This window comes from Schistocerca gregaria, chromosome 4, assembly GCF_023897955.1.
Source record: "Schistocerca gregaria isolate iqSchGreg1 chromosome 4, iqSchGreg1.2, whole genome shotgun sequence".
In the NCBI taxonomy this organism is placed as follows: Eukaryota; Metazoa; Arthropoda; class Insecta; order Orthoptera; family Acrididae; genus Schistocerca; species Schistocerca gregaria.
The window spans coordinates 19,757,290-19,777,890 of NC_064923.1; the positions used below are offsets into that span (position 1 = coordinate 19,757,290).

The window sequence follows — 20,601 nt, forward strand, 5'->3', positions numbered from 1 at the left end:
CGCCGCCGCTTCTGCAGAAGTAGCAAATGGCAATCGTAGCAAATGCGGCGAGGGACGCCCTGCCTTCGATTCTGAATGCACAAAGTGTGTGGTCTTGTTTCTCAGTCTATATTTGGTCGGTCTCGTCAGAGGTTGAATGTAACGAATGGGTGGGAAAGAGCAAGGGGCAGCGGCTGTGTAGAACGAAAACACAAATCCTCAGGGGTGTGAGCGTTTCGAGATGAGTCGTATACATGTAAATGTTGGTCGTCAGTGACCGTGTGGCCTAATGGATAAGGCGTCGGACTTCGGATCTGAAGATTACAGGTTCGAATGCTGTCACGCTTGTATTTTTCCAGTTCTGAAAAAGAAACATAACGTTTTAATGTAGCAATTGAGCAGTACGAAACCGTCTGAATGTTGCTGTTGACCATTTTTTGCTTGGAGATGCTCTTGAGCTTGAAACACACACAACAAGACCGGTGTTAACTAGCGAAATGGTCGGCAGAGTGCCGACACAGCGAGTTCTGACTATCACTTGCACATCTAAAACCACGTCGGAAAGTAACTCGTTCGGCTTTTCAGTCACATAAAGTATGTGTGTTAATTTTGACGCCACTAGCTCTGCATGTTGTCATGCAATTTCTTTACCTCTCAGAAATGATTATGACATAAAAGTGAAGTACGTGACGAGTGTGACGTTAGGAAAACATTAGGCATCATGGAGAGATTCTATATGGGACCACCCAACCCAAACGAGTACTGTATGACGTGCTACCCGGCAGGTATTCACCGAGGTGGCCGGCTAGCTCAGTCGGTAGAGCGTCAGACTCTTAATCCCAGGGTCGTGGGTTCGAGCCAGACGCTGGGCGGAACGGAATTTTGTTCCGCTGCAGGTGTAAATTACCGTTTTTCTGATTAACGAGATTTAATGGAAATAGCAACTTTAAACTTTGCCTACGTCTCTGTCAGTCGCAAGGAAACTGTATTTGAAGGTGAAGGTGATTTTGTAGATATGTGTGAAAGACATGTTCTGAAATGCAAGTGTTGTTGTTTGGAGAGCACATCGGTTACGTGTCAGATGTGTAGCCAAGCAGTAATTTGTCGCCATAGCTGCAAATATTAGCCGGTAATATGAAGTGTTGTCAGCTAAAGTCTGATGATGCAGACGACCGTAAGGACGAAGTACCCAAGAGTACCGCTAGGCCGCGCCTCTTAAGCTCAGTGGTGGAGCACTGGTCTAATAAACCAGGAGTCGTAAGTTCCATCCTAACACGAGAAAGATGAGTTTTGGAAATCAGTTGCGCGTCGTGGCCGTATAGCAAACAGTACCTGTGATGACGAACAATTAGCGACAGGCGTTTTTTTAAGAATTACTCTCAGATGCGATTAAGGCGAATGGCGCAGATAAAGCATTTGCCAAAGCGGTACAGCATAAGGTGGGACGAGGCAGTCTGAATTACATTTTATAGATGTATTTCTCACATATCTCAGAGCCTCTCGCGATATTCGTCGTCGTCGTCGTCGTCGTCGTCGTCGCCGCCGCCGCCGCCGCCGCCGCCGCCGCCGCCGCCGCTTCTGCAGAAGTAGCAAATGGCAATCGTAGCAAATGCGGCGAGGGACGCCCTGCCTTCGATTCCGAATGCACAAAGTGTGTGGTCTTGTTTCTCAGTCTATATTTGGTCGGTCTCGTCAGAGGTTGAATGTAACGAATGGGTGGGAAAGAGCAAGGGGCAGCGGCTGTGTAGAACGAAAACACAAATCCTCAGGGGTGTGAGCGTTTCGAGATGAGTCGTATACATGTAAATGTTGGTCGTCAGTTACCGTGTGGCCTAATGGATAAGGCGTCGGACTTCGGATCTGAAGATTACAGGTTCGAATGCTGTCACGCTTGTATTTTTCCAGTTCTGAAAAAGAAACATAACGTTTTAATGTAGCAATTGAGCAGTACGAAACCGTCTGAATGTTGCTGTTGACCATTTTTTGCTTGGAGATGCTCTTGAGCTTGAAACACACACAACAAAACCGGTGTTAACTAGCGAAATGGTCGGCAGAGTGCCGACACAGCGAGTTCTGACTATCACTTGCACATCTAAAACAACGTCGGAAAGTAACTCGTTCGGCTTTTCAGTCACATAAAGTATGTGTGTTAATTTTGACGCCACTAGCTCTGCATGTTGTCATGCAATTTCTTTACCTCTCAGAAATGATTATGACATAAAAGTGAAGTACGTGACGAGTGTGACGTTAGGAAAACATTAGGCATCATGGAGAGATTCTATATGGGACCACCCAACCCAAACGAGTACTGTATGACGTGCTACCCGGCAGGTATTCACCGAGGTGGCCGGCTAGCTCAGTCGGTAGAGCGTCAGACTCTTAATCCCAGGGTCGTGGGTTCGAGCCAGACGCTGGGCGGAACGGAATTTTGTTCCGCTGCAGGTGTAAATTACCGTTTTTCTGATTAACGAGATTTAATGGAAATAGCAACTTTAAACTTTGCCTACGTCTCTGTCAGTCGCAAGGAAACTGTATTTGAAGGTGAAGGTGATTTTGTAGATATTTGTGAAAGACATGTTCTGAAATGCAAGTGTTGTTGTTTGGAGAGCACATCGGTTACGTGTCAGATGTGTAGCCAAGCAGTAATTTGTCGCCATAGCTGCAAATATTAGCCGGTAATATGAAGTGTTGTCAGCTAAAGTCTGATGATGCAGACGACCGTAAGGACGAAGTACCCAAGAGTACCGCTAGGCCGCGCCTCTTAAGCTCAGTGGTGGAGCACTGGTCTAATAAACCAGGAGTCGTAAGTTCCATCCTAACACGAGAAAGATGAGTTTTGGAAATCAGTTGCGCGTCGTGGCCGTATAGCAAACAGTACCTGTGATGACGAACAATTAGGGACAGGCGTTTTTTTAAGAATTACTCTCAGATGCGATTAAGGCGAATGGCGCAGATAAAGCATTTGCCAAAGCGGTACAGCATAAGGTGGGACGAGGCAGTCTGAATTACATTTTATAGATGTATTTCTCACATATCTCAGAGCCTCTCGCGATATTCGTCGTCGTCGTCGTCGTCGCCGCCGCCGCTTCTGCAGAAGTAGCAAATGGCAATCGTAGCAAATGCGGCGAGGGACGCCCTGCCTTCGATTCCGAATGCACAAAGTGTGTGGTCTTGTTTCTCAGTCTATATTTGGTCGGTCTCGTCAGAGGTTGAATGTAACGAATGGGTGGGAAAGAGCAAGGGGCAGCGGCTGTGTAGAACGAAAACACAAATCCTCAGGGGTGTGAGCGTTTCGAGATGAGCCGTATACATGTAAATGTTGGTCGTCAGTGACCGTGTGGCCTAATGGATAAGGCGTCGGACTTCGGATCTGAAGATTACAAGTTCGAATGCTGTCACGCTTGTATTTTTCCAGTTCTGAAAAAGAAACATAACGTTTTAATGTAGCAATTGAGCAGTACGAAACCGTCTGAATGTTGCTGTTGACCATTTATTGCTTGGAGATGCTCTTGAGCTTGAAACACACACAACAAGACCGGTGTTAACTAGCGAAATGGTCGGCAGAGTGCCGACACAGCGAGTTCTGACTATCACTTGCACATCTAAAACAACGTCGGAAAGTAACTCGTTCGGCTTTTCAGTCACATAAAGTATGTGTGTTAATTTTGACGCCACTAGCTCTGCATGTTGTCATGCAATTTCTTTACCTCTCAGAAATGATTATGACATAAAAGTGAAGTACGTGACGAGTGTGACGTTAGGAAAACATTAGGCATCATGGAGAGATTCTATATGGGACCACCCAACCCAGACGAGTACTGTATGACGTGCTACCCGGCAGGTATTCACCGAGGTGGCCAGCTAGCTCAGTCGGTAGAGCGTCAGACTCTTAATCCCAGGGTCGTGGGTTCGAGCCAGACGCTGGGCGGAACGGAATTTTGTTCCGCTGCAGGTGTAAATTACCGTTTTTCTGATTAACGAGATTTAATGGAAATAGCAACTTTAAACTTTGCCTACGTCTCTGTCAGTCGCAAGGAAACTGTATTTGAAGGTGAAGGTGATTTTGTAGATATGTGTGAAAGACATGTTCTGAAATGCAAGTGTTGTTGTTTGGAGAGCACATCGGTTACGTGTCAGATGTGTAGCCAAGCAGTAATTTGTCGCCATAGCTGCAAATATTAGCCGGTAATATGAAGTGTTGTCAGCTAAAGTCTGATGATGCAGACGACCGTAAGGACGAAGTACCCAAGAGTACCGCTAGGCCGCGCCTCTTAAGCTCAGTGGTGGAGCACTGGTCTAATAAACCAGGAGTCGTAAGTTCCATCCTAACACGAGAAAGATGAGTTTTGGAAATCAGTTGCGCGTCGTGGCCGTATAGCAAACAGTACCTGTGATGACGAACAATTAGCGACAGGCGTTTTTTTAAGAATTACTCTCAGATGCGATTAAGGCGAATGGCGCAGATAAAGCATTTGCCAAAGCGGTACAGCATAAGGTGGGACGAGGCAGTCTGAATTACATTTTATAGATGTATTTCTCACATATCTCAGAGCCTCTCGCGATATTCGTCGTCGTCGTCGTCGTCGTCGTCGTCGTCGCCGCCGCCGCCGCCGCCGCCGCCGCCGCCGCTTCTGCAGAAGTAGCAAATGGCAATCGTAGCAAATGCGGCGAGGGACGCCCTGCCTTCGATTCCGAATGCACAAAGTGTGTGGTCTTGTTTCTCAGTCTATATTTGGTCGGTCTCGTCAGAGGTTGAATGTAACGAATGGGTGGGAAAGAGCAAGGGGCAGCGGCTGTGTAGAACGAAAACACAAATCCTCAGGGGTGTGAGCGTTTCGAGATGAGTCGTATACATGTAAATGTTGGTCGTCAGTTACCGTGTGGCCTAATGGATAAGGCGTCGGACTTCGGATCTGAAGATTACAGGTTCGAATGCTGTCACGCTTGTATTTTTCCAGTTCTGAAAAAGAAACATAACGTTTTAATGTAGCAATTGAGCAGTACGAAACCGTCTGAATGTTGCTGTTGACCATTTTTTGCTTGGAGATGCTCTTGAGCTTGAAACACACACAACAAAACCGGTGTTAACTAGCGAAATGGTCGGCAGAGTGCCGACACAGCGAGTTCTGACTATCACTTGCACATCTAAAACAACGTCGGAAAGTAACTCGTTCGGCTTTTCAGTCACATAAAGTATGTGTGTTAATTTTGACGCCACTAGCTCTGCATGTTGTCATGCAATTTCTTTACCTCTCAGAAATGATTATGACATAAAAGTGAAGTACGTGACGAGTGTGACGTTAGGAAAACATTAGGCATCATGGAGAGATTCTATATGGGACCACCCAACCCAAACGAGTACTGTATGACGTGCTACCCGGCAGGTATTCACCGAGGTGGCCGGCTAGCTCAGTCGGTAGAGCGTCAGACTCTTAATCCCAGGGTCGTGGGTTCGAGCCAGACGCTGGGCGGAACGGAATTTTGTTCCGCTGCAGGTGTAAATTACCGTTTTTCTGATTAACGAGATTTAATGGAAATAGCAACTTTAAACTTTGCCTACGTCTCTGTCAGTCGCAAGGAAACTGTATTTGAAGGTGAAGGTGATTTTGTAGATATTTGTGAAAGACATGTTCTGAAATGCAAGTGTTGTTGTTTGGAGAGCACATCGGTTACGTGTCAGATGTGTAGCCAAGCAGTAATTTGTCGCCATAGCTGCAAATATTAGCCGGTAATATGAAGTGTTGTCAGCTAAAGTCTGATGATGCAGACGACCGTAAGGACGAAGTACCCAAGAGTACCGCTAGGCCGCGCCTCTTAAGCTCAGTGGTGGAGCACTGGTCTAATAAACCAGGAGTCGTAAGTTCCATCCTAACACGAGAAAGATGAGTTTTGGAAATCAGTTGCGCGTCGTGGCCGTATAGCAAACAGTACCTGTGATGACGAACAATTAGGGACAGGCGTTTTTTTAAGAATTACTCTCAGATGCGATTAAGGCGAATGGCGCAGATAAAGCATTTGCCAAAGCGGTACAGCATAAGGTGGGACGAGGCAGTCTGAATTACATTTTATAGATGTATTTCTCACATATCTCAGAGCCTCTCGCGATATTCGTCGTCGTCGTCGTCGTCGTCGCCGCCGCCGCTTCTGCAGAAGTAGCAAATGGCAATCGTAGCAAATGCGGCGAGGGACGCCCTGCCTTCGATTCCGAATGCACAAAGTGTGTGGTCTTGTTTCTCAGTCTATATTTGGTCGGTCTCGTCAGAGGTTGAATGTAACGAATGGGTGGGAAAGAGCAAGGGGCAGCGGCTGTGTAGAACGAAAACACAAATCCTCAGGGGTGTGAGCGTTTCGAGATGAGCCGTATACATGTAAATGTTGGTCGTCAGTGACCGTGTGGCCTAATGGATAAGGCGTCGGACTTCGGATCTGAAGATTACAAGTTCGAATGCTGTCACGCTTGTATTTTTCCAGTTCTGAAAAAGAAACATAACGTTTTAATGTAGCAATTGAGCAGTACGAAACCGTCTGAATGTTGCTGTTGACCATTTATTGCTTGGAGATGCTCTTGAGCTTGAAACACACACAACAAGACCGGTGTTAACTAGCGAAATGGTCGGCAGAGTGCCGACACAGCGAGTTCTGACTATCACTTGCACATCTAAAACAACGTCGGAAAGTAACTCGTTCGGCTTTTCAGTCACATAAAGTATGTGTGTTAATTTTGACGCCACTAGCTCTGCATGTTGTCATGCAATTTCTTTACCTCTCAGAAATGATTATGACATAAAAGTGAAGTACGTGACGAGTGTGACGTTAGGAAAACATTAGGCATCATGGAGAGATTCTATATGGGACCACCCAACCCAGACGAGTACTGTATGACGTGCTACCCGGCAGGTATTCACCGAGGTGGCCAGCTAGCTCAGTCGGTAGAGCGTCAGACTCTTAATCCCAGGGTCGTGGGTTCGAGCCAGACGCTGGGCGGAACGGAATTTTGTTCCGCTGCAGGTGTAAATTACCGTTTTTCTGATTAACGAGATTTAATGGAAATAGCAACTTTAAACTTTGCCTACGTCTCTGTCAGTCGCAAGGAAACTGTATTTGAAGGTGAAGGTGATTTTGTAGATATGTGTGAAAGACATGTTCTGAAATGCAAGTGTTGTTGTTTGGAGAGCACATCGGTTACGTGTCAGATGTGTAGCCAAGCAGTAATTTGTCGCCATAGCTGCAAATATTAGCCGGTAATATGAAGTGTTGTCAGCTAAAGTCTGATGATGCAGACGACCGTAAGGACGAAGTACCCAAGAGTACCGCTAGGCCGCGCCTCTTAAGCTCAGTGGTGGAGCACTGGTCTAATAAACCAGGAGTCGTAAGTTCCATCCTAACACGAGAAAGATGAGTTTTGGAAATCAGTTGCGCGTCGTGGCCGTATAGCAAACAGTACCTGTGATGACGAACAATTAGGGACAGGCGTTTTTTTAAGAATTACTCTCAGATGCGATTAAGGCGAATGGCGCAGATAAAGCATTTGCCAAAGCGGTGCAGCATAAGGTGGGACGAGGCAGTCTGAATTACATTTTATAGATGTATTTCTCACATATCTCAGAGCCTCTCGCGATATTCGTCGTCGTCGTCGTCGTCGTCGTCGTCGTCGTCGTCGTCGTCGTCGTCGTCGCCGCCGCCGCCGCTTCTGCAGAAGTAGCAAATGGCAATCGTAGCAAATGCGGCGAGGGACGCCCTGCCTTCGATTCCGAATGCACAAAGTGTGTGGTCTTGTTTCTCAGTCTATATTTGGTCGGTCTCGTCAGAGGTTGAATGTAACGAATGGGTGGGAAAGAGCAAGGGGCAGCGGCTGTGTAGAACGAAAACACAAATCCTCAGGGGTGTGAGCGTTTCGAGATGAGTCGTATACATGTAAATGTTGGTCGTCAGTGACCGTGTGGCCTAATGGATAAGGCGTCGGACTTCGGATCTGAAGATTACAGGTTCGAATGCTGTCACGCTTGTATTTTTCCAGTTCTGAAAAAGAAACATAACGTTTTAATGTAGCAATTGAGCAGTACGAAACCGTCTGAATGTTGCTGTTGACCATTTTTTGCTTGGAGATGCTCTTGAGCTTGAAACACACACAACAAGACCGGTGTTAACTAGCGAAATGGTCGGCAGAGTGCCGACACAGCGAGTTCTGACTATCACTTGCACATCTAAAACAACGTCGGAAAGTAACTCGTTCGGCTTTTCAGTCACATAAAGTATGTGTGTTAATTTTGACGCCACTAGCTCTGCATGTTGTCATGCAATTTCTTTACCTCTCAGAAATGATTATGACATAAAAGTGAAGTACGTGACGAGTGTGACGTTAGGAAAACATTAGGCATCATGGAGAGATTCTATATGGGACCACCCAACCCAAACGAGTACTGTATGACGTGCTACCCGGCAGGTATTCACCGAGGTGGCCGGCTAGCTCAGTCGGTAGAGCGTCAGACTCTTAATCCCAGGGTCGTGGGTTCGAGCCAGACGCTGGGCGGAACGGAATTTTGTTCCGCTGCAGGTGTAAATTACCGTTTTTCTGATTAACGAGATTTAATGGAAATAGCAACTTTAAACTTTGCCTACGTCTCTGTCAGTCGCAAGGAAACTGTATTTGAAGGTGAAGGTGATTTTGTAGATATGTGTGAAAGACATGTTCTGAAATGCAAGTGTTGTTGTTTGGAGAGCACATCGGTTACGTGTCAGATGTGTAGGCAAGCAGTAATTTGTCGCCATAGCTGCAAATATTAGCCGGTAATATGAAGTGTTGTCAGCTAAAGTCTGATGATGCAGACGACCGTAAGGACGAAGTACCCAAGAGTACCGCTAGGCCGCGCCTCTTAAGCTCAGTGGTGGAGCACTGGTCTAATAAACCAGGAGTCGTAAGTTCCATCCTAACACGAGAAAGATGAGTTTTGGAAATCAGTTGCGCGTCGTGGCCGTATAGCAAACAGTACCTGTGATGACGAACAATTAGGGACAGGCGTTTTTTTAAGAATTACTCTCAGATGCGATTAAGGCGAATGGCGCAGATAAAGCATTTGCCAAAGCGGTACAGCATAAGGTGGGACGAGGCAGTCTGAATTACATTTTATAGATGTATTTCTCACATATCTCAGAGCCTCTCGCAATATTCGTCGTCGTCGTCGTCGTCGTCATCGTCGTCGTCGTCGTCGTCGCCGCCGCCGCCGCCGCCGCCGCCGCTTCTGCAGAAGTAGCAAATGGCAATCGTAGCAAATGCGGCGAGGGACGCCCTGCCTTCGATTCCGAATGCACAAAGTGTGTGGTCTTGTTTCTCAGTCTATATTTGGTCGGTCTCGTCAGAGGTTGAATGTAACGAATGGGTGGGAAAGAGCAAGGGGCAGCGGCTGTGTAGAACGAAAACACAAATCCTCAGGGGTGTGAGCGTTTCGAGATGAGTCGTATACATGTAAATGTTGGTCGTCAGTGACCGTGTGGCCTAATGGATAAGGCGTCGGACTTCGGATCTGAAGATTACAGGTTCGAATGCTGTCACGCTTGTATTTTTCCAGTTCTGAAAAAGAAACATAACGTTTTAATGTAGCAATTGAGCAGTACGAAACCGTCTGAATGTTGCTGTTGACCATTTTTTGCTTGGAGATGCTCTTGAGCTTGAAACACACACAACAAGACCGGTGTTAACTAGCGAAATGGTCGGCAGAGTGCCGACACAGCGAGTTCTGACTATCACTTGCACATCTAAAACAACGTCGGAAAGTAACTCGTTCGGCTTTTCAGTCACATAAAGTATGTGTGTTAATTTTGACGCCACTAGCTCTGCATGTTGTCATGCAATTTCTTTACCTCTCAGAAATGATTATGACATAAAAGTGAAGTACGTGACGAGTGTGACGTTAGGAAAACATTAGGCATCATGGAGAGATTCTATATGGGACCACCCAACCCAAACGAGTACTGTATGATGTGCTACCCGGCAGGTATTCACCGAGGTGGCCGGCTAGCTCAGTCGGTAGAGCGTCAGACTCTTAATCCCAGGGTCGTGGGTTCGAGCCAGACGCTGGGCGGAACGGAATTTTGTTCCGCTGCAGGTGTAAATTACCGTTTTTCTGATTAACGAGATTTAATGGAAATAGCAACTTTAAACTTTGCCTACGTCTCTATCAGTCGCAAGGAAACTGTATTTGAAGGTGAAGGTGATTTTGTAGATATGTGTGAAAGACATGTTCTGAAATGCAAGTGTTGTTGTTTGGAGAGCACATCGGTTACGTGTCAGATGTGTAGCCAAGCAGTAATTTGTCGCCATAGCTGCAAATATTAGCCGGTAATATGAAGTGTTGTCAGCTAAAGTCTGATGATGCAGACGACCGTAAGGACGAAGTACCCAAGAGTACCGCTAGGCCGCGCCTCTTAAGCTCAGTTGTGGAGCACTGGTCTAATAAACCAGGAGTCGTAAGTTCCATCCTAACACGAGAAAGATGAGTTTTGGAAATCAGTTGCGCGTCGTGGCCGTATAGCAAACAGTACCTGTGATGACGAACAATTAGCGACAGGCGTTTTTTTAAGAATTACTCTCAGATGCGATGAAGGCGAATGGCGCAGATAAAGCATTTGCCAAAGCGGTACAGCATAAGGTGGGTCGAGGCAGTCTGAATTACATTTTATAGATGTATTTCTCACATATCTCAGAGCCTCTCGCGATATTCGCCGTCGTCGCCGCCGCCGCCGCCGCCGCCGCCGCTTCTGCAGAAGTAGCAAATGGCAATCGTAGCAAATGCGGCGAGGGACGCCCTGCCTTCGATTCCGAATGCACAAAGTGTGTGGTCTTGTTTCTCAGTCTATATTTGGTCGGTCTCGTCAGAGGTTGAATGTAACGAATGGGTGGGAAAGAGCAAGGGGCAGCGGCTGTGTAGAACGAAAACACAAATCCTCAGGGGTGTGAGCGTTTCGAGATGAGTCGTATACATGTAAATGTTGGTCGTCAGTGACCGTGTGGCCTAATGGATAAGGCGTCGGACTTCGGATCTGAATATTACAGGTTCGAATGCTGTCACGCTTGTATTTTTCCAGTTCTGAAAAAGAAACATAACGTTTTAATGTAGCAATTGAGCAGTACGAAACCGTCTGAATGTTGCTGTTGACCATTTTTTGCTTGGAGATGCTCTTGAGCTTGAAACACACACAACAAGACCGGTGTTAACTAGCGAAATGGTCGGCAGAGTGCCGACACAGCGAGTTCTGACTATCACTTGCACATCTAAAACAACGTCGGAAAGTAACTCGTTCGGCTTTTCAGTCACATAAAGTATGTGTGTTAATTTTGACGCCACTAGCTCTGCATGTTGTCATGCAATTTCTTTACCTCTCAGAAATGATTATGACATAAAAGTGAAGTACGTGACGAGTGTGACGTTAGGAAAACATTAGGCATCATGGAGAGATTCTATATGGGACCACCCAACCCAAACGAGTACTGTATGACGTGCTACCCGGCAGGTATTCACCGAGGTGGCCGGCTAGCTCAGTCGGTAGAGCGTCAGACTCTTAATCCCAGGGTCGTGGGTTCGAGCCAGACGCTGGGCGGAACGGAATTTTGTTCCGCTGCAGGTGTAAATTACCGTTTTTCTGATTAACGAGATTTAATGGAAATAGCAGCTTTAAACTTTGCCTACGTCTCTGTCAGTCGCAAGGAAACTGTATTTGAAGGTGAAGGTGATTTTGTAGATATGTGTGAAAGACATGTTCTGAAATGCAAGTGTTGTTGTTTGGAGAGCACATCGGTTACGTGTCAGATGTGTAGCCAAGCAGTAATTTGTCGCCATAGCTGCAAATATTAGCCGGTAATATGAAGTGTTGTCAGCTAAAGTCTGATGATGCAGACGACCGTAAGGACGAAGTACCCAAGAGTACCGCTAGGCCGCGCCTCTTAAGCTCAGTGGTGGAGCACTGGTCTAATAAACCAGGAGTCGTAAGTTCCATCCTAACACGAGAAAGATGAGTTTTGGAAATCAGTTGCGCGTCGTGGCCGTATAGCAAACAGTACCTGTGATGACGAACAATTAGCGACAGGCGTTTTTTTAAGAATTACTCTCAGATGCGATGAAGGCGAATGGCGCAGATAAAGCATTTGCCAAAGCGGTACAGCATAAGGTGGGACGAGGCAGTCTGAATTACATTTTATAGATGTATTTCTCACATATCTCAGAGCCTCTCGCGATATTCGTCGTCGTCGTCGCCGCCGCCGCCGCCGCCGCCGCCGCCGCCTCCGCTTCTGCAGAAGTAGCAAATGGCAATCGTAGCAAATGCGGCGAGGGACGCCCTGCCTTCGATTCCGAATGCACAAAGTGTGTGGTCTTGTTTCTCAGTCTATATTTGGTCGGTCTCGTCAGAGGTTGAATGTAACGAATGGGTGGGAAAGAGCAAGGGGCAGCGGCTGTGTAGAACGAAAACACAAATCCTCAGGGGTGTGAGCGTTTCGAGATGAGTCGTATACATGTAAATGTTGGTCGTCAGTCACCGTGTGGCCTAATGGATAAGGCGTCGGACTTCGGATCTGAAGATTACAGGTTCGAATGCTGTCACGCTTGTATTTTTCCAGTTCTGAAAAAGAAACATAACGTTTTAATGTAGCAATTGAGCAGTACGAAACCGTCTGAATGTTGCTGTTGACCATTTTTTGCTTGGAGATGCTCTTGAGCTTGAAACACACACAACAAGACCGGTGTTAACTAGCGAAATGGTCGGCAGAGTGCCGACACAGCGAGTTCTGACTATCACTTGCACATCTAAAACAACGTCGGAAAGTAACTCGTTCGGCTTTTCAGTCACATAAAGAATGTGTGTTAATTTTGACGCCACTAGCTCTGCATGTTGTCATGCAATTTCTTTACCTCTCAGAAATGATTATGACATAAAAGTGAAGTACGTGACGAGTGTGACGTTAGGAAAACATTAGGCATCATGGAGAGATTCTATATGGGACCACCCAACCCAAACGAGTACTGTATGATGTGCTACCCGGCAGGTATTCACCGAGGTGGCCGGCTAGCTCAGTCGGTAGAGCGTCAGACTCTTAATCCCAGGGTCGTGGGTTCGAGCCAGACGCTGGGCGGAACGGAATTTTGTTCCGCTGCAGGTGTAAATTACCGTTTTTCTGATTAACGAGATTTAATGGAAATAGCAACTTTAAACTTTGCCTACGTCTCTGTCAGTCGCAAGGAAACTGTATTTGAAGGTGAAGGTGATTTTGTAGATATGTGTGAAAGACATGTTCTGAAATGCAAGTGTTGTTGTTTGGAGAGCACATCGGTTACGTGTCAGATGTGTAGCCAAGCAGTAATTTGTCGCCATAGCTGCAAATATTAGCCGGTAATATGAAGTGTTGTCAGCTAAAGTCTGATGATGCAGACGACCGTAAGGACGAAGTACCCAAGAGTACCGCTAGGCCGCGCCTCTTAAGCTCAGTGGTGGAGCACTGGTCTAATAAACCAGGAGTCGTAAGTTCCATCCTAACACGAGAAAGATGAGTTTTGGAAATCAGTTGCGCGTCGTGGCCGTATAGCAAACAGTACCTGTGATGACGAACAATTAGCGACAGGCGTTTTTTTAAGAATTACTCTCAGATGCGATGAAGGCGAATGGCGCAGATAAAGCATTTGCCAAAGCGGTACAGCATAAGGTGGGACGAGGCAGTCTGAATTACATTTTATAGATGTATTTCTCACATATCTCAGAGCCTCTCGCGATATTCGTCGTCGTCGTCGCCGCCGCCGCCGCCGCCGCCGCCGCCGCCTCCGCTTCTGCAGAAGTAGCAAATGGCAATCGTAGCAAATGCGGCGAGGGACGCCCTGCCTTCGATTCCGAATGCACAAAGTGTGTGGTCTTGTTTCTCAGTCTATATTTGGTCGGTCTCGTCAGAGGTTGAATGTAACGAATGGGTGGGAAAGAGCAAGGGGCAGCGGCTGTGTAGAACGAAAACACAAATCCTCAGGGGTGTGAGCGTTTCGAGATGAGTCGTATACATGTAAATGTTGGTCGTCAGTCACCGTGTGGCCTAATGGATAAGGCGTCGGACTTCGGATCTGAAGATTACAGGTTCGAATGCTGTCACGCTTGTATTTTTCCAGTTCTGAAAAAGAAACATAACGTTTTAATGTAGCAATTGAGCAGTACGAAACCGTCTGAATGTTGCTGTTGACCATTTTTTGCTTGGAGATGCTCTTGAGCTTGAAACACACACAACAAGACCGGTGTTAACTAGCGAAATGGTCGGCAGAGTGCCGACACAGCGAGTTCTGACTATCACTTGCACATCTAAAACAACGTCGGAAAGTAACTCGTTCGGCTTTTCAGTCACATAAAGTATGTGTGTTAATTTTGACGCCACTAGCTCTGCATGTTGTCATGCAATTTCTTTACCTCTCAGAAATGATTATGACATAAAAGTGAAGTACGTGACGAGTGTGACGTTAGGAAAACATTAGGCATCATGGAGAGATTCTATATGGGACCACCCAACCCAAACGAGTACTGTATGATGTGCTACCCGGCAGGTATTCACCGAGGTGGCCGGCTAGCTCAGTCGGTAGAGCGTCAGACTCTTAATCCCAGGGTCTTGGGTTCGAGCCAGACGCTGGGCGGAACGGAATTTTGTTCCGCTGCAGGTGTAAATTACCGTTTTTCTGATTAACGAGATTTAATGGAAATAGCAACTTTAAACTTTGCCTACGTCTCTGTCAGTCGCAAGGAAACTGTATTTGAAGGTGAAGGTGATTTTGTAGATATGTGTGAAAGACATGTTCTGAAATGCAAGTGTTGTTGTTTGGAGAGCACATCGGTTACGTGTCAGATGTGTAGCCAAGCAGTAATTTGTCGCCATAGCTGCAAATATTAGCCGGTAATATGAAGTGTTGTCAGCTAAAGTCTGATGATGCAGACGACCGTAAGGACGAAGTACCCAAGAGTACCGCTAGGCCGCGCCTCTTTAGCTCAGTGGTAGAGCACTGGTCTAATAAACCAGGGGTCGTAAGTTCCATCCTCACAGGAGAAAGATGAATTTTGGAAATCAGTTGCGCGTCGTGGCCGTATAGCAAACAGTACCTGTGATGGCGAACAATTAGCGACAGGCGTTTTTTTAAGAATTACTCTCAGATGCGATTAAGGCGAATGGCGCAGATAAAGCATTTGCCAAAGCGGTACAGCATAAGGTGGGACGAGGCAGTCTGAATTACATTTTATAGATGTATTTCTCACATATCTCAGAGCCTCTCGCGATATTCGTCGTCGTCGTCGTCGTCGTCGTCGTCGTCGTCGTCGTCGTCGCCGCCGCCGCCGCCGTTCTGCGGAAGTAGCAAATGGCAATCGTAGCAAATGCGGCGAGGGACGCCCTGCCTTCGATTCCGAATGCACAAAGTGTGTGGTCTTGTTTCTCAGTCTATATTTGGTCGGTCTCGTCAGAGGTTGAATGTAACGAATGGGTGGGAAAGAGCAAGGGGCAGCGGCTGTGTAGAACGAAAACACAAATCCTCAGGGGTGTGAGCGTTTCGAGATGAGTCGTATACATGTAAATCTTGGTCGTCAGTGACCGTGTGGCCTAATGGATAAGGCGTCGGACTTCGGATCTGAAGATTACAGGTTCGAATGCTGTCACGCTTGTATTTTTCCAGTTCTGAAAAAGAAACATAACGTTTTAATGTAGCAATTGAGCAGTACGAAACCGTCTGAATGTTGCTGTTGACCATTTTTTGCTTGGAGATGCTCTTGAGCTTGAAACACACACAACAAGACCGGTGTTAACTAGCGAAATGGTCGGCAGAGTGCCGACACAGCGAGTTCTGACTATCACTTGCACATCTAAAACAACGTCGGAAAGTAACTCGTTCGGCTTTTCAGTCACATAAAGTATGTGTGTTAATTTTGACGCCACTAGCTCTGCATGTTGTCATGCAATTTCTTTACCTCTCAGAAATGATTATGACACAAAAGTGAAGTACGTGACGAGTGTGACGTTACAAAAACATTAGGCATCATGGAGAGATTCTATATGGGACCACCCAACCCAAACGAGTACTGTATGACGTGCTACCCGGCAGGTATTCACCTAGGTAGCCGGCTAGCTCAGTCGGTAGAGCGTCAGACTCTTAATCCCAGGGTCGTGGGTTCGAGCCACACGCTGGGCGGAACGGAATTTTGTTCCGCTGCAGGTGTAAATTACCGTTTTTCTGATTAACGAGATTTAATGGAAATAGCAACTTTAAACTTTGCCTACGTCTCTGTCAGTCGCAAGGAAACTGTATTTGAAGGTGAAGGTGATTTTGTAGATATGTGTGAAAGACATGTTCTGAAATGCAAGTGTTGTTGTTTGAAGAGCACATCGGTTACGTGTCAGATGTGTAGCCAAGCAGTAATTTCTCGAAATAGCTGCAAATATTAGCCGGTAATATGAAGTGTTGTCAGCTAAAGTCTGATGATGCAGACGACCGTAAGGACGAAGTACCCAAGAATACCGCTAGGCCGCGCCTCTTTAGCTCAGTGGTAGAGCACTGGTCTAATAAACCAAGGGTCGTAAGTTCCATCCTCACAGGAGAAAGATGAATTTTGTAAATCAGTTGCGCGTTGTGGCCGTATAGCAAACAGTACCTGTGATGACGAACAATTAACGACAGGCGTTTTTTTAAGAATTACTCTCAGATGCGATTAAAGCGAATGGCGCAGATAAAGCATTTGCCAAAGCGGTACAGCATAAGGTGGGACGAGGCAGTCTGAATTACATTTTATAGATGTATTTCTCACATATCACAGAGACTCTCGCGGTCGTCGTCGTCGTCGTCGTCGTCGTCGCCGCCGCCGCCGCCGCCGCCGCTTCTGCAGAAGTAGCAAATGGCAATCGTAGCAAATGCGGCGAGGGACGCCCTGCCTTCGATTCCGAATGCACAAAGTGTGTGGTCTTGTTTCTCAGTCTATATTTGGTCGGTCTCGTCAGAGGTTGAATGTAACGAATGGGTGGGAAAGAGCAAGGGGCAGCGGCTGTGTAGAACGAAAACACAAATCCTCAGGGGTGTGAGCGTTTCGAGATGAGTCGTATACATGTAAATGTTGGTCGTCAGTGACCGTGTGGCCTAATGGATAAGGCGTCGGACTTCGGATCTGAAGATTACAGGTTCGAATGCTGTCACGCTTGTATTTTTCCAGTTCTGAAAAAGAAACATAACGTTTTAATGTAGCAATTGAGCAGTACGAAACCGTCTGAATGTTGCTGTTGACCATTTTTTGCTTGGAGATGCTCTTGAGCTTGAAACACACACAACAAGACCGGTGTTAACTAGCGAAATGGTCGGCAGAGTGCCGACACAGCGAGTTCTGACTATCACTTGCACATCTAAAACAACGTCGGAAAGTAACTCGTTCGGCTTTTCAGTCACATAAAGTATGTGTGTTAATTTTGACGCCACTAGCTCTGCATGTTGTCATGCAATTTCTTTACCTCTCAGAAATGATTATGACATAAAAGTGAAGTACGTGACGAGTGTGACGTTACAAAAACATTAGGCATCATGGAGAGATTCTATATGGGACCACCCAACCCAAACGAGTACTGTATGACGTGCTACCCGGCAGGTATTCACGTAGGTAGCCGGCTAGCTCAGTCGGTAGAGCGTCAGGCTCTTAATCCCAGGGTCGTGGGTTCGAGCCAGACGCTGGGCGGAACGGAATTTTGTTCCGCTGCAGGTGTAAATTACCGTTTTTCTGATTAACGAGATTTAATGGAAATAGCAACTTTAAACTTTGCCTACGTCTCTGTCAGTCGCAAGGAAACTGTATTTGAAGGTGAAGGTGATTTTGTAGATATGTGTGAAAGACATGTTCTGAAATGCAAGTGTTGTTGTTTGGAGAGCACATCGGTTACGTGTCAAATGTGTAGCCAAGCAGTAATTTGTCGAAATAGCTGCAAATATTAGCCGGTAATATGAAGTGTTGTCAGCTAAAGTCTGATGATGCAGACGACCGTAAGGACGAAGTACCCAAGAATACCGCTAGGCCGCGCCTCTTTAGCTCAGTGGTAGAGCACTGGTCTAATAAACCAGGGGTCGTAAGTTCCATCCTCACAGGAGAAACATGAATTTTGGAAATCAGTTGCGCGTCGTGGCCGTATAGCAAACAGTACCTGTGATGACGAACAATTAGCGACATGCGTTTTTTTAAGAATTACTCTCAGATGCGAATAAGGCGAATGGCGCAGATAAAGCATTTGCCAAAGCGGTACAGCATAAGGTGGGACGAGGCAGTCTGAATTACATTTTATAGATGTATTTCTCACATATCACAGAGACTCTCGCGGTCGTCGTCGTCGTCGTCGTCGTCGTCGTCGCCGCCGCCGCCGCCGCCGCCGCCGCTTCTGCAGAAGTAGCAAATGGCAATCGTAGCAAATGCGGCGAGGGACGCCCTGCCTTCGATTCCGAATGCACAAAGTGTGTGGTCTTGTTTCTCAGTCTATATTTGGTCGGTCTCGTCAGAGGTTGAATGTAACGAATGGGTGGGAAAGAGCAAGGGGCAGCGGCTGTGTAGAACGAAAACACAAATCCTCAGGGGTGTGAGCGTTTCGAGATGAGTCGTATACATGTAAATGTTGGTCGTCAGTGACCGTGTGGCCTAATGGATAAGGCGTCGGACTTCGGATCTGAAGATTACAGGTTCGAATGCTGTCACGCTTGTATTTTTCCAGTTCTGAAAAAGAAACATAACGTTTTAATGTAGCAATTGAGCAGTACGAAACCGTCTGAATGTTGCTGTTGACCATTTTTTGCTTGGAGATGCTCTTGAGCTTGAAACACACACAACAAGACCGGTGTTAACTAGCGAAATGGTCGGCAGAGTGCCGACACAGCGAGTTCTGACTATCACTTGCACATCTAAAACAACGTCGGAAAGTAACTCGTTCGGCTTTTCAGTCACATAAAGTATGTGTGTTAATTTTGACGCCACTAGCTCTGCATGTTGTCATGCAATTTCTTTACCTCTCAGAAATGATTATGACATAAAAGTGAAGTACGTGACGAGTGTGACGTTAGGAAAACATTAGGCATCATGGAGAGATTCTGTATGGGACCACCCAACCCAAACGAGTACTGTATGACGTGCTACCCGGCAGGTATTCACCTAGGTAGCCGGCTAGCTCAGTCGGTAGAGCGTCAGGCTCTTAATCCCAGGGTCGTGGGTTCGAGCCAGACGCTGGGCGGAACGGAATTTTGTTCCGCTGCAGGTGTAAATTACCGTTTTTCTGATTAACGAGATTTAATGGAAATAGCAACTTTAAACTTTGCCTACGTCTCTGTCAGTCGCAAGGAAACTGTATTTGAAGGTGAAGGTGATTTTGTAGATATGTGTGAAAGACATGTTCTGAAATGCAAGTGTTGTTGTTTGGAGAGCACATCGGTTACGTGTCAGATGTGTAGCCAAGCAGTAATTTGTCGAAATAGCTGCAAATATTATCCGGTAATATGAAGTGTTGTCAGCTAAAGTCTGATGATGCAGACGACCGTAAGGACGAAGTACCCAAGAATACCGCTAGGCCGCGCCTCTTTAGCTCAGTGGTAGAGCACTGGTCTAATAAACCAGGGGTCGTAAGTTCCATCCTCACAGGAGAAACATGAATTTTGGAAATCAGTTGCGCGTCGTGGCCGTATAGCAAACAGTACCTGTGATGACGAACAATTAGCGACAGGCGTTTTTTTAAGAATTACTCTCAGATGCGATTAAGGCGAATGGCGCAGATAAAGCATTTGCCAAAGCGGTACAGCATAAGGTGGGACGAGGCAGTCTGAATTACATTTTATAGATGTATTTCTCACATATCTCAGAGCCTCTCGCGATATTCGTCGTCGTCGTCGTCGTCGTCGTCGTCGTCGCCGCCGCCGCCTCTGCAGAAGTAGCAAATGGCAATCGTAGCAAATGCGGCGAGGGACGCCCTGCCTTCGATTCCGAATGCACAAAGTGTGTGGTCTTGTTTCTCAGTCTATATTTGGTCGGTCTCGTCAGAGGTTGAATGTAACGAATGGGTGGGAAAGAGCAAGGGGCAGCGGCTGTGTAGAACGAAAACACAAATCCTCAGGGGTGTGAGCGTTTCGAGATGAGTCGTATACATGTAAATGTTGGTCGTCAGTGACCGTGTGGCCTAATGGATAAGGCGTCGGACTTCGGATCTGAATATTACAGGTTCGAATGCTGTCACGCTTGTATTTTTCCAGTTCTGAAAAAGAAACATAACGTTTTAATGTAGCAATTGAGCAGTACGAAACCGTCTGAATGTTGCTGTTGACCATTTTTTGCTTGGAGATGCTCTTGAGCTTGAAACACACACAACAAGACCGGTGTTAACTAGCGAAATGGTCGGCAGAGTGCCGACACAGCGAGTTCTGACTATCACTTGCACATCTAAAACAACGTCGGAAAGTAACTCGTTCGGCTTTTCAGTCACATAAAGTATGTGTGTTAATTTTGACGCCACTAGCTCTGCATGTTGTCATGCAATTTCTTTACCTCTCAGAAATGATTATGACATAAAAGTGAAGTACGTGACGAGTGTGACGTTACAAAAACATTAGGCATCATGGA

General features: G+C 46.5%; 2 non-coding genes across 2 annotated transcripts; both read left to right on the forward strand.

Annotated features, from left to right (window-relative positions):
• Window positions 1-18,032: 18,032 nt before the first annotated feature.
• On the forward strand, window positions 18,033-18,106 carry Trnai-aau (transfer RNA isoleucine (anticodon AAU)). The gene has a single exon. It is a non-coding gene; the product is annotated as a tRNA-Ile (tRNA).
• Window positions 18,107-19,563: 1,457 nt separating this feature from the next.
• On the forward strand, window positions 19,564-19,637 carry Trnai-aau (transfer RNA isoleucine (anticodon AAU)). The gene has a single exon. It is a non-coding gene; the product is annotated as a tRNA-Ile (tRNA).
• Window positions 19,638-20,601: the final 964 nt, after the last annotated feature.